Raw genomic sequence first — 17,682 nt, forward strand, 5'->3', positions numbered from 1 at the left:
AATTTCCAGTACAACAACAACAGAGCGTCCGGCATATAGTAAGCCTGCTACACATACTGGTTTTTTTTGTTGTTGTTGATGTTCACAGAGAGAAAATTACTGTGAACTCCATGCGAAACAGAGACTTGGTTTTGAGTATTTTCTGACATCTACTGCAGTGTTTCATATTGAATAGGCCTTTGATAAACATCTGTTGAATTACCATGATAATAATGAAAAAGAAAACAAAAGCGAGGGGAATGGGGAAGGAAAAGCTCTACAAAGGCAAATCAGGATGCAATAGGTCCAAAGCACAAAGAGATTGCTAGCTGGGCATGGCTGCACATGCCTGTGGTTCCGCACTTGGGAGGCTGAGCCTGGGGGGAATCTCTTGAGCTCAGGTGTTTGAGACCAACCTCTGAACAGCATAATGAGACACTATCTCAAAAACAAACAAACAAAACAAAACAAAAACAAACAAACAAAACAAAACAAAACAAAAAACCAAGAATGGGAAGGTATACTCTGTATATGTATAATATGTCAAAATTCAGTCTACTTGACAAATTTCCTGTTGATGGGTACAGGGAGCAAATACAAGTTCATTCAATTTCATTCATCATTTTAAAATTTATTGCTAAAAGATAAGAATTATTTAACATAACAACTCTATTACCACAGGCTTCAAAGAAATTCAACATAATCTAAATTTAACCCTTGTTACATATTACTAAGCTGCCCTCTTAGAAGGGTGCGATGATTTATCCTCCCAGCCCATTTGCAGTGATGCCAGCTCTGATATTATGAATCCTTTTCAGGAAAAATAGTTTAGAGGGTCAGGCAAAAGGGAATGAAGGGAAGTGGGATGAGAATACAAAGGACAGTAGAAGGAATTGGATATAACTTTCCTGTGTTCACATGACCAGTGAAACTCCACGTCACGTACAACCACAAGGATGGGAAGTTATACTCCGTATATGTATCCATGACTCTGTTGTCATGGATATCTAAAAAGAACAAATAAAAAATCATCAAACCTTTCCATATGTGCCATTCTGTGTCTCAAAAGTGTCCTGTTGTTCCAGTGCTTATTTGATTGACTATTAATGAGGTTGAGCAACTTCTCGTTTTATATTGGCTTTTAATATTTCTTTTATAAATTGCTGATTAATATTCTCTGTGGACTGTTTTGTGTATCAGCCTTATTTTTATATGAATTTATAAGTTTAAAAAGTAAGGCTCTAGCTGGGCATGGTGGCTCACACCTAGAATCCCAGCAACTCAGGAGGTTGAGGCAGGAGGATTGCAAGTTCAAAGCCAGCCTCAGCAAATTAGCGAGGCAACCTAGTGAGACCCTGTCTTAAAATAAAAATATAAAAATGTCTCTGTGGTAAAGCATACCTGGGTTCATTCCCTACTACCCCCCCGCAAAAAAAAAAAAAAAAAAAAAAAGTAAGGATTTCTAAAAGTTGGCATGTGGAGCACACCTGTAGTCCCGGCTATTCTGGAAGTTGAGGCAGGAAGATCACTTGAGCCCATGAGTTCAAGACCAGCCTGGGAAACATAGTGAAACCTCATCACAACCAAACAAAAAACAAAATACCCCTGCCCCTGCCAAAATAAGGATTTCAACACAAATTGTCTCCCTCATCTATAGTGCCTACAATAGAACAAATTTTAAAAATGAACTTTATTTTCAAATGAGCTTTTAACTACTCGTAGTAAATTTATACCATGGTACACTATGTAGTCATTCAAAGTATTTGTCTGGGCCTGGTGGCATAGGCCTGTGATTCTAGCAATTTAGGAGGCTGAGGCAGGAGGATCACAAGTTTGCTTTAACTACTTAGCAAGACTCTGTCTCAAAAAAAAAAAAAAAAAAAAGAGCTGATGATGTAGGTTAGTGGGAGAGTCCCCCTGGGTTCAATCTCTAGTACTGAAACAAACAAACAAATAATACGAGGCAGGAAGGTGAGAGAAGAGTACCAGAAGCTATTGGCAGAATGATGCAAAGAGTGTGGTGAACAAAGGGTGCACTTGCTTTAAGGAGGCCAGGCTGTGGGGCACAGATGGGCATACCAAGGACCACTGTGGGCTCCGTGGCTCACACTCAACCTCAGGTTAGCACAAAACCAACCATTTTCAATTTCAGAGAATCAAGTTTCAAATCCTGTTTTGGAGAAACCACCCTAGCTTTTGACTCTTAAAAGAGTGAGGAAGCTTCAGGCCGTATCAGGATGTGGTCATATCTTTCCATATCTGTTATCTTATTGACAGAGTTGTTTTGACCTGTCTGACTATAGATCATGTGATATACTTGTTTATCCAAGGCACCAATTTCTCTTTAGTCCTACTGCTGGAAGCTTTTCCATCTTGTCTTCCTATATACATTCTGATCTTTTATAATTTCTAGGAAGGGGAAACCCTAGGCTTAGGACTAAATGCTACTTTTATATGAGTGGGTTATCTTTTTATTTAAATGCATTATTACAAACTGTATGGATTTATGTGCATGCATTTTTAATTTGTGGAGACGGTGTTACATATATTCTTCTAGTTTTTAAGTTTTCCCACTCAGGGCTTGTTATAGGGACAGACAGGCAAGGCATTGAAGATAGCAGGAAACAGTTTTATTTGGCTGCAGCCAGGTTCAGAGGGCACAGCTTTTGCTGTAATCAATCAATCCCCCTGAACCCCGAGTTCAGGTGGTTTCAGAGATTTATACCCAGCATGTAAGGGGAGGGGCTCAGAAGTTCACAGTCTGCAGAAGTTTACAGAAAAGCAGCTTTTTCTCTCACTGTTTTGGGCAAGTTAAGCCTTCAAAGACAACACCTGAGAAGGGGAGAGCTTCTTCTCCCCTCTCTTTCCTCCCCCTGCCAGCTGTTACCATGGAGCTCAATTGGTATCTTCTCTTCTCTTAGGAATAGAGACATCTCTGTGAAACCCATCTCAAGGCCAGAGGCCTTGTTTGCATATTTCTACAAACTATTATACTGGATACATTTGTGAAAAACTAGTAAGGAGGTGTCCTGATATCTTCCTGGCCAGTGGCCAAATAAAACAGGGTGACAGGAAAATAGGAAGTTTATCTACATTGAACTCTTTTGCAGAGACTCTTTAATGGACAGTCCCAAAATCAGCCATGGTGAAGATTTCTGGAGAAGCGCAGTTAAGACTTTTCTGATGAGAAAGGAGTTGCCACTACAGGCGATGCATTTAAGAGTCATTCATGCTGCTTTGCCTACATCTAATCTGATGTTACTCACTAAGGCATTAGACTGTGATGTGTGCACCCACCACATTTAGCTGTCCACTCGCCATTATGGAGCACTCAAGTAGCCTCTAGCTCCTTGCTTCCTTGAGCAGGCAATAACTTTGCACACATTCCCAGATAGAGCCATAGGAAAAGGTTGTTGTTTTTTTTTTTTTTCCAATATATACCAGGAGCAGAATTACAGGATTATAGAACATATGTTTTCTCCATTAGAATAAATCCTGTCAGATTACTGTCCAGCTATATCAGTTTAGATGCCCATCAGATGTAGAGGACAGTGTGTTCCTCTTTTCCCACATCCCTTCCAACTTTTGGCATCATTCAGATTTCTGACTTTTTGTTAGCCTGAAAAGTGTAACATGGTATCTTTATGAATGTTTTCATTTTCATTTATCTTATTATTATTATTTTTTAAGATTGCACAATAATTTATTGAGAGCCCTCCCTCCCTGCCCTGGCAGTTTCTAGGTCACTTTTTCCGCTTGTAGATCTTGTTGGCCAGCCCCAGGAAGATGGTGGGAGGCAGGGGCACAGCATACTGCTCGATGAGACTCATAAGGTGGCTGTAACTGTCTTCTTCATACTTGGAGAACACAGCTGGTAGATTCATCTCCTCGTACAGTGCCCTCACCTGGGCCACCTTCTTGGTGTCCTTTTGCCCATAATTGTCCTGCAAGATCTGGCACTGTTCTGGAGTGGCCCGTTGCAGACACTGAACCACCAGCCAGCTGCACTTGTTGTCCTGGATGTCAATGCCAACTTTTCCCGTCACACTGGGGTCGCCAAAGAGGTCAAGGTCATCATCCGGAATCTGGAAGAACTCTCCCATCTGCATCAGGATCTTCTTGGCATTAGCATGTTCCTTCTCCCCATCAATGCCTGCCACGTACATGGCAGCAGTGATGGGTAGAAGGAGTAGAAAGCTGTCTTGTACTTGACAATGGATTTGTACCTCTTTTCAGTGTATCTGCCAAGATACACTGGCTGTGATGAGGTCCAGGGTCTGCCCAATCTCTGTCTGATAGGAACTCTGCAGGAATAGCTCAATCAAGTTCAAATACTAGGACTGATCCCGGCAGTAGAATTTCAGCAGGTGGTAGATACGTGCTTCCAGAAGCAGAGCGTCATTGATGGCATCCAAACCTATGCCTGACTTCTGATACCAGCAGAGCTGTCCCCGGCGGGTAAGGGATGCATCCATGATGTCATCTGACACCAGGAAGAAAGCTTGCAGCAGTTCCACACACCAGCCCACTGTCAGGGCCCTCTGGAGACTATCAGCATCCTGTTTCTTGGATCCACCAGCTCCCGGAATGCTACCACCACTGTCAAACCCCGGTTGTACTTGCCTCTAATGGCATTATATTCCAGGACCTCCTTGAGTCAAGCAATAGCATCTCCTGTCTCTGGGTGCCCCATCTCATCTTCAGTCAGCACCTTGACTATCTGGGAGAAGTGCTGGATGAAATCTTGCTTTTCCTGAGCATAACCATCTGATTTCTGGTCTCCATTCATTCTGAGAGAGGAGCAAAGTGCTCTGCTCCGGGATGCTGGATGTGTCTTGTTTCTTTTATCTTATTATTAATGACTCATATTTTTAGTAAATGACTCTGCCTTAGTAAAGCAGATGCACCTAGAACAGTCAACCTGACTGATCCTGTTGTTGCAGGTTCTTGTTCTCTTTGCTCTGCTCCCTGGGTTATACCCATATATTACATATATGTCTCTATATAAATTTTTAACATCTTATTAATGTATTATTCATGTACCATAGGATCCACCCAATTAAAGTAGAAAATTTGATGGTTTTTAATTTATTCACAGAGTCCTACAACCATCACCACAATCAGTTTCAGGGCATTTTTATCACCCTCCTCCCCTACAAAAAAATAATTCTGTATGCATTAGCATTCACTTCCTGCTCCCCCGCCAAACTCTCACACTGTCAGCCCTAGGCAATCGGGAATTTACTTTCTATTTCTACGGATTTCCGATTTGGACTATTTTCTATAACTGGAGTACAGCAATGTGTGAGCATGGCTTCTTTTACTTAGCAAAATGTTTTCAAGGATCCTCCATGTCATAGCCTGTATCAGTACTGCATAATTTCTCTTTATTGTTATATAATGTTCCATTCTATGAATATATCCAATTTTTTTTATATTCATTCATCTACTGATGGGCATTTGGTTATTTTTCTTTTTCACTATAATGGATAATGCTGCTCTGAATATTCCTGTACATGTTTTTGTGTAAATATGGTTTTTTAAAAAGATTTTTATTAGTTGTTGATGGATATTTATTTATTTATTTATTTATTTATTTATATGTGGTGCTGAGAATCAAACCCAGTGCCTCACACATGCTAGGCAAGAGCTCTACCACTGAGCCACAACCCCAGCCCCATAGGTTTTAATTTCTGGGCATATATCTAGAAACAGCTGCTGTTAACTATATTTAACATTTTACACAACTACCCAACTCTTTTCCACAGTGGCTGTGCCATTCTGTATGTATTCTCACCAGCAGTGCATAAAGTTTCTAATTTCTTTACATCTTTCTACACTGTGTGAAGGGGAAAAAAAACAACTTCTTTCTGTTCAAGCTCTGAACATAGTAGACCACTGTGATGTCACCACACATCAAAGCATTCTCCAGCAGACACCAGCAGGGTGTCCTATAATTTGATTCTGACACTATTTACCTACAGGTAGTGTCAGGTCCCATATAGGTGAAGGGCTCAATCCCATAAGACTGCCTACCACTTCCCATGCCCACCACTATCCAAGTAGGAAGTTGTCACATATACTTCTGACTTACAGGGTATAAAATTGGAATTTCAACTGTTCCCTCCTTGGACTCAATTAATTTGCAAGAATGACTCAAGAACTTAGGAACAAAGTTATGCCATCAGTATTTATTTATTTATTTACTTATTTATTATAGAACTGGGGTTAGAATTAGGGACTCTTTACCTCTGAACTATAGCCCTAGCCCGACTCCGCCCTTTAAATTTTTTTATTTTTTGTTCCAGGAATTGATTGAACCCAGGGGTGCTTAGCCACTGAGCTACATTCCAGCCCTTTTTTTATTTTATATTTTATTTAGAGATAGGGTCTCACTTAGTTACTTAGGGACTCGCTAATTTACTGAGGATGTGAATTTGCAATTCTCCTGTTTTAGCCTCCCAAATTGCTGGAGGCTACCACACCTGGCTTAAATGTTTTTCTAGATGGGTTTTGCTAAATTGCTGAGGCTGGTCTCTCGAACTTACGATCCTCTTGCTTCAGACTCTTAAATTGATGAGATTATAGGCATGTACCACTACAACTGGCTATGCTATCAGTTGATTAAAAAGTATATTATAATGGATACAGATGAACAGTCATATGGAGAGATGAATAGGGCAATGTATAGGGGATGGCATCATGCTTCTGTGTCCTCTCTGGAGTGCCACTCTCCCAGCACCTCTATCTGTTTAGTAACCTGGAACTCATCAATTATCATTATATAAGATTTTTAATAGAATTGAACTCCAACCCTCCTCCCACCCCACTTTACTCTGAAGTTGGTTGGTGGGGCTGAAAGATCCAACCCTCTAATCATTTGGTCTTTCTGCTGACCAGCCCCATCCTGAAGCTATCTAGGGACCTTACCCTAATTCATCTCATTAGCATAAATGAAGGTGTGATCACTAACTAGCAAAAGACACTATTATCCCTCAAGAATTTCCAACGGTTTTTCTTGCTCTGTGATAGGAGCCAGGAACAAAGACAAGGCATATTTTATAAATGCTATGTTATATTCTATTATTCTATTATTAGGGAATAATGACAAGAAAAAAAGTCTGTACATGTTTGGTACAGATGCAATATTTTTTTCTGAATATTTTCAATCCACAATTAGTTGAATCCACAAGATAGAGAACCTACAAATACAAAGGGCCATCTGTATTTTCTGGTGCTAACTGCCTCTTACCCTAGCTTTGTTATTAAGCCATTGTTTGGAACTAGGCACCTGTAGTGGGTCCTAACAGACCTGCTTAAAATCAAAACAGTCACCAATCCTAATGGTCCATGTCACCAACTTGAAAGTAAGTTGTCATCAGAACTTCTGAGAAATCAGGAGAGAGATAGCCAAAGTTCTCAAAGAGGCCAGTTTTAATTGGCATGATAATGAGCTTTCCTCTGTCTTAATTGTTATATAAAAAAGTAATCTGAAATAAATAACCTGATATGTACCAATCAGTTATTTTTCTGTCTGCCTGTTCTAGCATTAAAAAAAAAAAAAAAAAAAAAAAAAAAACTAACATTGAAATGACCAATTTGATCTTTTTTAAAAAATTTTTTTAGTTGTTGATGGACCTTTATTTTATTCATTTATTTATATGTGGAAGGGCGGGGGGGGGGGGGGAGGGGGAAGAGGAGCCCAGGGCAAGATATGTTCTTTCTAGAGCACAAGATTTGTGCTTTCTAGAGGGACAAGATTTGTGCTTTCTAGAGCACACCCCAGTGACCGACCTCCTCTAACTAGGTTCCACTTCCCAAAGCTTCCATGACCTTCCACTAATGTCAAATTATTAATCTATCATTAATCTGCTGATGATAAATCTTGATCCAATCACTCCCAGAAAGCCCCACCTCTGAGCATTGCTGCACGGGGGACCAAGCCTTTAACTCACGAACCTTTGGGGGACATTTCAGATCCAAACCATAATAGGGACAGAAGATAGAAGAAGTAGGGGGTAAATGAGAAAGAAATAGGGAAGTGAAAGGAAAGACTCTAAAAACAAACCAAGGAGAGCAGTGAAGAAAACCTGGAGGGGAGATGCCTCCAGGGAGAGATTTTTTTTTTTTTTTTTTTTAAAGCACTACTGTGGGAGAATCAGTGAGCTCTTTCAATTTTTCTCTTTTGTTTGTTTGTTTGAGACAGGCTCTCACTTTGTTACCCAGACTCCTGAGCTCAAGTGATTCTCCTGCCTCAGCCTCCTGAGTGCTTGGGACTGCAGGTGTGCCACTGTGCCCAACTCCAGTGAGTTCTTTCTGCACTATATGTAAGGCTTCAGTGGATGTGAGGTTTCTTAGCAGCCACACCATGTTGGAAGTAAAGAACAATAAACACTGGAAGGAATCAAATGTTGAGAGCCACAGCCGAAGGGGCCCCAGCAAACTTTCAGACTGCCAGCTGATGAGCTGAAGGGGCCCCAGCAAACTTTCAGACTGCCAGCTGATGATTGGCTCACAGCGGCCCCAGCAACATCTAGCTGATTGGCTCCTCTGCGGTGATGCTCATTGGGCTGTTTCCCTGCCCTTTCAGACCACGGAGCTGCTCATTGGGGGACTTTTTTGGCTCCGCCCATGCGACCCAGCCAATCGGCCTCAAGAGCAGGAGGATTGTGGGAGGAAGAGGCTGGGTTGGGGAGTGTGGCTTGTGGGAAACTGGTGGTGGCAGTTGGGCTCTGAGGGTTTTTCCTGAGGAGCTGTTTTCTTTGGCTTGTGTGGTTCTAAAAATAAAGTTAGTTTCTTTTGACAAGTGGCTCCTGAATTGTGCCCAGCCAGACTGCGGCAATCAAAGGTCCAATTTCCCCCTAAACTGCTAAAAAGGAATGTAACAGAAACCATGCCATGAACTGAGAATAGAAGTGTCTTAATTTTAAGTTCTATTTTCTTCTATGCTTTCATGACACACAGGTGGGCCTGGTAATGTCCCTTGGAATTTTCTCACAGTGGCCAGCTTTGCACAGCGTTAGCTTCATGTAATTTCCCCCAGCACAGTCCTCAATACAGCAAAGGTTTCTCATGGAAACCGAGGATTCTCCATTCATTCATTCGTTCGTTCATTCATTCAATCATTCACTTAACAAATGTTTATTGAGTACTTGGGCCCTGCTCTAGGCATGGGGACATTATAATTTATAAAAGAGAGATCTACTTCCTAAAAGTCCAGGGAAAGACCATCACAAATAAGTAAATGAATGATGAACATCTGAGGTGCCAAGTGTCCTGAGGCTGGGATGGGCAAGGGGAGAGGTGGTGAGAGTTATTCCAGGCAGGCAATCAGGGAAGGCCACACCAGTACACTGATGGGTGTTTAGAGACAGAACTGAAGTGTGAGGCGGGTCTCTGGCTGTTTTGTTGTTGTTGTTATGGTTGTTTGCAGTACTGAGGATTGAACCCAGGGATTGACACATGCTAGGCAAGTGCTCTGCCACTGAGCTACATCCCCAGTCCTCAAGTTGTCTTTTGTACAAGACAAGGCATCCAGAACAGAGTTCTCCTGAAAAGAGGGAAAGCCAGGAATAAATGTATGACATCATTTATGTTAGTATGACACATCTCTTCCTGGCTTCCTTTGTTTTATTTTATACTTTATATGATAGGCTTGAGCTTTTAAATCATGTAATACTATGTTTGCAATTCTTCCAACATGCTGTATTATGAAAATATGATTGGTATCATCCAAGGATATATAGCCCTCTAAATTTTGTGTCACAAATTTAGATTTTTTTTTTTTTTAAAGTTGTCCTTTCAGGAAAGGAGAGTCAAAGATATGTACTAGCTACCATATCACTTGGCAATTCCTCTTATATGTAAATATCCAAAACAAAGAAACAACAACAACAACAACAACAAAGAAACATTGCTACACAATTGTACATGCATGTGCATGGAAGCATTATTCTTAATAGCCAAAACATGGAACCAATCTGTTTCCACTAGCTGGTGTAGAGATTGATTCTGGAAATGTACAAGGCAGCATTCCTCTGGTGAGCAAACTCCAGGGGACAGGGACGGAGGTGGGGGTGGGGTAAAAGTGCCCTGTTTCCCACGGTTGGAATATTTTGCAGTCTTTCCCAGGCACCCTTGAGATAACCAATGCATGCTTTAGGAGTCTTGTTAAGGAACTAGGGACCTAATGTGACATGATGATTTAGGCCTATTTCTTCTTCTATTAGGTGCAAGTTCTCTGATTTAATTCCTAGGTCCTTGATTCACTTTGAATTGAGATTTGTGCATGGTGAGAGATAGGGGCTTAATTTTATTTTGTTGTGTATGGATTTCCAGTTTTCCCAGCACCATTTGTTGAAGAGGCTATCTTTTCTCCAATGCATGTTTTTGGTACCTTTGTCTAATATGAGATAACTATATTTATGTGGGTTTGTCTCTGCGTCCTCTATTCTGTTCCATTGGTCTACAAGTCTATTTTGGTGCCAGTAACATACTGTTTTTGTTTCTATTGCTCTATAGTATAGTTTAAAGTCTGGTATTGTGATGGCACCTGCTTCACTCCTCTTGCTAAGGAGTACTTTGGCTATTCTGGGTCTATTTATTTTCCAGATGAATTTCATGGTTGCTTTTTTATATGAGGAATGTCATTGGGATTTTCATTGGAATTGCATTAAATCTGTATAGTGCTTTTGGTCGTATGGTCATTAATTCTGTCTCTTCAAGAACAGGGTAGATCTTTCCATCTTCTAAAGTCTTCTTTAATTTCTTTCTTTAGCATTCTGCAGTTTTCATTGTAGAGTTCTTTCACCTCTTTCATTGATTCCCAAGTATCTTATTATTTTTTTTAATGTTATTGTGAATGGGGTAGTTTTCCTAATTTCTCTTTCAGAGGTTTCGTCACTGATGTACAGAAATGCCTTTGATTTATGGGTGTTGATTTTAAATCCTGCTACTTTGCTGAATTCATTTACTAGTTCTGAAGTTTTCTGGTGGAATTTTTTGGATCCTGTAAGTATAGAATCATGAGATAACGAATGCATGCTTTAGGAGTCTTGTTAAGGAACTTGTTGGCAAATAGTGATAGTTTGAGTTTTTCTTTTCCTATTCATATTCCTTTAATTTTTTTCATCTGTCTAATTGCTCTGGCTAGAGTTTTAAGGACTATGTTAAAAAGAAGTGGTGAAAGAGGGCATCCCTGTCTTGTTCCAGTTTTATAGGGAATGCTTTTAATTTTTCTCCATTTAGAATGATGTTGGCCTGAGGCTTAGCATAGATAGCTTTTACAATGTTGTTTTGATTATCCCTAGTTTTTCTAATGTTTTGAACATGAAAGGGTGCTGGGTATTTTATCAAATTCTTCTCGCAGGAGAAGATCATTTCTATTGAAATGATCATGATTCTTACATTTAAGTCTAATGATGTGATAAATTATGTTTATTGATTTTTGTATGTAGAACAAACCTTGCATCCCTGGTATGAACCCCACTTGATGGTGGTGCATGATTTTTTTGATATATTTTGTATTCAATTTGCCAGAATTTTATTGAAGATTTTTTTAAAAAAAATATTTATTTTTTAGTTGTAGTTGGACACAATACCTTTATTTCACTTATTTATTTTTATGTGGTGCTGAGGATCAAACCCAGGGTCTCGCACGTGCAAGGCGAGTGCTCTACCACTGAGCCACAACCCCAGCCCATTATTGAGAATTTTTTATTGAGAATCTATGTTCATTACAGATATTGGCCTGAAGTTTTCTTTCCTTGATGTGTCTTTGGTTTTAGAATCAGGGTGATATTCGTCTCATAGAATGAGTGTGAAAGTGTTCCCTCTTTTTTTATTTCATGGAATAATTTGAGGAGAATTGGTATTAGTTTGTCTTTGAAGGTCTTGTAGAACTCAGCTCTGTATCCATCTTGTCCTGGGCTTTTCTTGGTTGATAGGCTTTTGATGGCATCTTCTATTTCATTGCTTGAAATTTATCTATTTCACTTGTATATACCGTCTTGATTCAGTTTGGTAAATGATGTGACTCTAGAAGTTTGTTGATGCCTTTGATATTTTATATTTTATTGGATTACAAATTTTCTTTTTTTAAATTTTTAAATTTTTTTTTAGTTTTCAGCAGACACATCTTTTATTTGTATGTGGTGCTGAGGATTGAACCCAGGCCGCTTGCATGCCAGGCAAGCGGGCTACCATTTGAGCCACGTCCCCAGCCCCAAGAGTACAAATTTTCAAGATAGTTTCTAATTATCTTCTGTATTTCTGTAGTGTCTGTCATGATATTTCCTTTTTATCATGGATTTTAGTAATTTGAGATTTCTCTCCCCTTCTCTTCGTTAGTGTGGCTAAGGGTTTATCAATTTTATTTATTTTTTCAAAGAACCAACTTTTTGTTTTGTCAATTTTGTTTCAATTCCATTTATTTCAGCTCTGATTTTAGTTATTTCCTGCCTTCTGCTCCTTTTGGTGTTGATTTGTTCTTCTTTTTCTAGGGCTTTGAGATGTAATGTTAAGTCATTTATTTGTTGACTCTTTTTTAGGAATGAACTCCATGCAATGAACTTTCCTCTTAGAACTGCCTCATAGTGTCCCAGAGATTTTGATATGTTGTATCAGAGTTCTCATTTACTTCTAAGAATTTTTTAATCTCCTCTCTGATGTCTTCTGCTATCCATTGTTGATTCAATAACATATTGTTTAGTCTCCAGGTGTTGGAGTAGTTTCTATTTTTTAATTTTATCATTGGTTTCTAATTTCATTCCATTATGATATGATAGAATGCAGATCATATTTGCTAAGAGTTGCTTTGTGGCATAATGTGTGGTCTATTGTAGAGAAGGATCCATGTGCTGCTGAGAAGAAAATGTATTCACTTGTTGATGGATGAAATATTCTCTCTCTATATATCTGTTAAGTCTAAATTATTGATTGTATTATTGAGTTCTATGATTTCATTGTTTAACGTTTGTTTGAAAGATCCATCCAGTGATGAAAGAGGTGTGTTTAAGTCACCCAGTATTATTGTGTTGTGGTCTCTTGTAATTGAGAAGAGTTTGATAAATATAGGTGCTCCATTGTTTGGGGAATATATATTTATAATTGTTATGTCTTGTTGATGTATGGTTCCCTTAAGCAGTATGAAATGACCTTCTTTATCCCTTTTGACTAACTTTGACTTAAAGTCTACTTTATTCGCTATGAGGATGAAAACCCCTGCTTGTTTCTGCAGTCTATATGAGTGGTATGTTTTTCCCCAACCTTTCATTTTAAGTATGTGGATGTCTTTTCCTATGAGATGAGTCTCTTGTAGGCAGTATATTGTTGAGTCTTTAAAAAAAAAAAAAAAATCCAATCTGCCAGTCTATGTCTTTTGATTGATGAGTTTAGGCTGTTAACATTCAAGGTAATTATTGAGACATGATTTGTATTCTCAGACATTTTTGTTTATTTTTGGTATTTAACTTGACTTGGTTTCTCTTTTGATTGGTTTTTCCTTTAGTGTAATACCTCCCTTTGTTGATTTTCATTGTTGTTTTTCATTTCCTCCTCATTGAATATTTTGCTGAGGATATTCTGTAGTGCAGGCTTTCTAGTTGTAAATTCTTCTAACTTTTGTTTATCATGGAAGGTTTTTATTTCATCATCAATCTGAAGCTTAATTTTGCTGGATATAAGATTCTTGGTTGGCATCCATTTTCTTTCAGAGCTTGGTATATGTTGTTCCTTGATCTTCTAGCTTTGAGGGTCTAGGTTAAGAAATCTGCAGAGATCCTAATTGTTTTTCCCCTAATTGTTTCCCTTGATTCCTTTCTCTTATGTCTTTTATAATTGTCTCCTTACTTTGTAGGCTAGGCATTTTCATTATAATGTGTCTTGATGTAGATCTGTTTTGATTTTGTACATTTGGTGTCTTGTAAGCCTCTTGTATTTGATTTTCCAATTCACTCTTCAGGTTTGGAAATTTTTCTGATATTATTTCATTGAATAGTTTATTCATTCCTTTGGTTTGTAACTCTATACCTTCCTCTCTCCCAATAATTCTTAAATTTGGTCTTTTCATGTTATCCCATAATTCTTGGATGTTCTACTCATGGTTTATTACCATCTTTACTGTGTGATCAACTTTAAATTTGTATATTTTGTCTTCATTGTCTGAGGTTCTGTCATCACCAACAGATTAGATCTGTTGGTGATGCTTTCTATTGAGTTTTAAATTTGGTTTATTGTTTTCTTCATTTCAAATATTTCAGGTTTTTTTTTTTTTCAGAATCTCTATCTTCTCATTGAAGTAGTCTTTTGCTTCCTGTATTTGCTTATGTAGTTTTTTATCTAAATGATCTTTTGCTGTCTGTATTTGTTCTCTTATTTCATCCTTTAATTCACAGAACATTTTAATTATGTACATCTTGAAGTCCTTTTCTGACATTTCTTCTGCTATGTTAGCCATGGATTCTAATAATGTAGTATCTTGGTTTGTTTGGACATTTTCTTCTCTTGTTTTTTCATGTTGTTCATGTGGCTTCCCTTTTAGCAGTGTGGATCCGATGTGTTACAGTTTTTACCCTGTAGACTTATAGTGTCCCTATGGGGTTTCAATTCCTCTCCTTTAAGGGGGAGATCAATATTAATAGATACCAATACAAACCATATACAACCTTAAACCAAATAGCTGCTTTTAAGATGTTTACAGTTTTGTCATAACAGAATGGTGAATTTAATTATTATCTACAATATAAATAGTAGGTTTGCAAAAGGGTCTACAGTTTCTAATGGTGGACAAAGAGAGAATGGGGGGGGCTGTTGTAGGATGATATGTTAAGGAGCATGAGGTAAGTATATAGAGTTATTAGATCTTAGGAAGTGTGAAAGAGGCTAGGTGGGGATCCATAGCAACCCCCTAGCAACACCAATCAGCATGAGACAGGGAAAATACCTGGGATGCCAGGTGACCCTCCCAGTAGTTTATGGTGGTTGATAACATGTTGGGAAACCATGTAGTTCAGCATGTACTCCCTTCATGGCTTAAACTAATCAGTTCAAAGAAATTCCTCTCTTGTACTAACCATTCACCCTTATCCAACTGTTCCCGCCAGTGAATATGCTAATCAATGTTAAGAGTTGTTGTTTGATTTTCCCGCGGTGTGTGATGATTTGCTAAGAGATGCTATGATGTATGTGAAGTCCCTGCCTTCCCCAAAGAGTGTATAAAACTGCTGCAAACCCTGGGCTTGGGGCCTCTCAGCATCACCAGTTGCTGTGTGTGTGGAGGACCGAGCTAGCTCGCAATAAACACCTCTTTGCTGCTTACATCGATCTTGGTCTCTGGTGGTCTTCTAGGGGTCCCGAATTTGAGCATAACATATGGGGGCTCATCCAGGATCCCCCTTATAAGTCTACCCAGACACCCCAATTGAGACGTGATGAAAACCCAGCCGGTAAGTAAAGGCATTGCCAATCTGTAATTTTCTGTACTCTGATTGCCTGCAGGTTATGGCTCTGTATTGTGTGGCGGCAAAAGGTCCAGGTGGATGCACCAAAGGGCAGCCGACAGGGTTTGTGGGAGACATCCCCAGCCCCTTTTGGGTTCTGAGTGGATTACCTTTAATAAAGTATTTTGTAAAGTATTTAGTAAAGTATTTTGTAGCTGACGGATCCTCCGTCCGCCTCCGCTTTTAGTTTCTGCGTAGCAACCACGCTGCGCTGCTAATTCTGTGGCCATGCTGCGAATTTTGTGTTATGTGTGTTTGTTTCTGTTGTCCTGTCCGCCTCCACCCCAACACCCTGGCAAGGGAACTAATCCCCCAATCTGGGGTCGTCAGGACCAATCTGAGGGGGATACTCCCCCAATCTGTCTGAAGGGAAGGCCCCTGTTGGTTTAGGGCCAGCACCCCACTTCCATTTTTTTGACAGTCTGAAAAGGGAATCTGTGTCTTTTTGTCTGTGTCCCTGTTAAGTGTGATGGCATTGTTTTACTTTGGACAGATGCAGTGTCCCAAGTTCTGATCTGCCTTAGATGTGTGGAGGTAACTTTAGCTAAATTTTAGCCTAAAAATGTCCCTATTATGCTTCTCCTGCTTCCCTATAAGGGACAAAATGTCAATAGAACCACCAGCTTTCTGTTCTCACCTTTTACACCCCTCTTAGCTGTGTTTTAAAGAACTTTGATAAACTTTACTCCCCTTTGTTAAATGGGATTAGGGAAGCAATGTTTTCTTTTCTTCCCTACTTGGCTGGCTTGAGTGCACCCACTGCAGAGGGAAATGCCTGCTGGGGATCTAAGAAGTTTGATATCCCCCCTTTTCTTTTTCTCAAAACCCTGTCCTCATTATTAAATTGGCATTAATTGGCTTCGAGGACAGGAACTGAACTTTCAGTTACAAATTTTGGCACCCTAGATGGGACTCTAAAGGAACCCCTGCTCTGCTTTCTTGGGGAAGCCTAGCACTCCAAACAACCGCATGCAGAGGATTAACTTTTTGAAAGCTGACTACTGGAAAGTTAGGAGATTTGCCAGCGTGCCTGGGATCAGACCTAACCAGAGGAGCTAATCCTATCAGAAGGACTCCCAACAGCTGCTGAAGCCCCTTTTGCTTCAGGGAATTCCCTCCTTCCTTCCCTGCACTGTAAGGATTGCTCTATCTTTGTCTACTTAAAAAAAAAGTGGGGGGGGGGAGGGACACTGAATGCAGTAAAATCACCACACCGAGACCCTTGATTTTACAGTTCTGGTTGCCCCTCTGTGAGAACATCTGGTCCACTCGTGGGGACATCTATGGTGCCACTGGTGTAGGCAGGAGTCATAATTAAATGGGAGTTAGAAACTTGGGGAGATTTTTCTCTTATCTGGTCTGTTTTAAAAGTTCCTGTCTGTCAGCCATAGTCTGGAGCTCCTTTCTGTCTATCTGTTGTTGTGTCTGTTTGTATCTGTTTCTGGCCCTTTAAGACGTGGGCAATAATGTGTTGATATCAACTGTGGAGTTTTTAAACATTGCAATGGAGATTTCACCTGCAAAAAGCTACAAGATCTTTACTATTGTGTTATGTGTGCACACTTTTGTTATGTGTTGTAAACAGATGAAAATAATGATGTCTTTATGAAAATTGGCAGATATATAGAGCGTTCATGAAAATTTAAAAAAAATGGATCCAAATATCTTTGATTCAAGTGATTTAAATGGTTCAATTTAAATTGGGTAAACAGATGAAAATCAAGATGTCTTTAAAATTAAGCTTACAAGTTTTTCTAGGTATTCAAAAAAAAAAAAAAAAACTAATAAAACGTTGATGTCTATGAAATAATCTGCCTACATTCAGAAATTTACAAGGATTGTTTCAAAATGTGAACAGAAAAGGAGGCTAACAGATGGAAAAGAGAAATTAGAAGGTTCTAGGTATGGGTTTAATAGAAGGAAAAAGTGTTTCTGAATAAGACAGTCTACATGATTAAGTAAATAAGAGGGTTTAAGTAAGTGATAAAGCAGGTCTGTGTAAGTTGGTTATATATGTAAGTTTTTTGAGCAAGTAATCTTAAAGAAATTAAAAATTATACAACTAGGGTTAAACAACAACTGTTATTTTGCAATATTGCAATATGTTATTTAAGAGCTAAACTTGGTTAATATAAAAACATCAATGTAATTATTGTGCTATTAATGTGTTCATATCTTCCAGGTATACAAATCTATGAAGTAGAAG

The 17,682-nt window shown here is 39.1% G+C and overlaps 1 pseudogene; it reads right to left on the minus strand.

Moving 5' to 3' along the window:
* Nucleotides 1–3,722: 3,722 nt before the first annotated feature.
* On the minus strand, nucleotides 3,723–4,802 carry LOC143406229 (farnesyl pyrophosphate synthase pseudogene; annotated as a pseudogene).
* Between the last annotated feature and the right edge of the window lie 12,880 nt (nucleotides 4,803–17,682).

This window comes from Callospermophilus lateralis, chromosome 8, assembly GCF_048772815.1.
Source record: "Callospermophilus lateralis isolate mCalLat2 chromosome 8, mCalLat2.hap1, whole genome shotgun sequence".
Taxonomy (NCBI): domain Eukaryota; kingdom Metazoa; phylum Chordata; class Mammalia; order Rodentia; family Sciuridae; genus Callospermophilus; species Callospermophilus lateralis.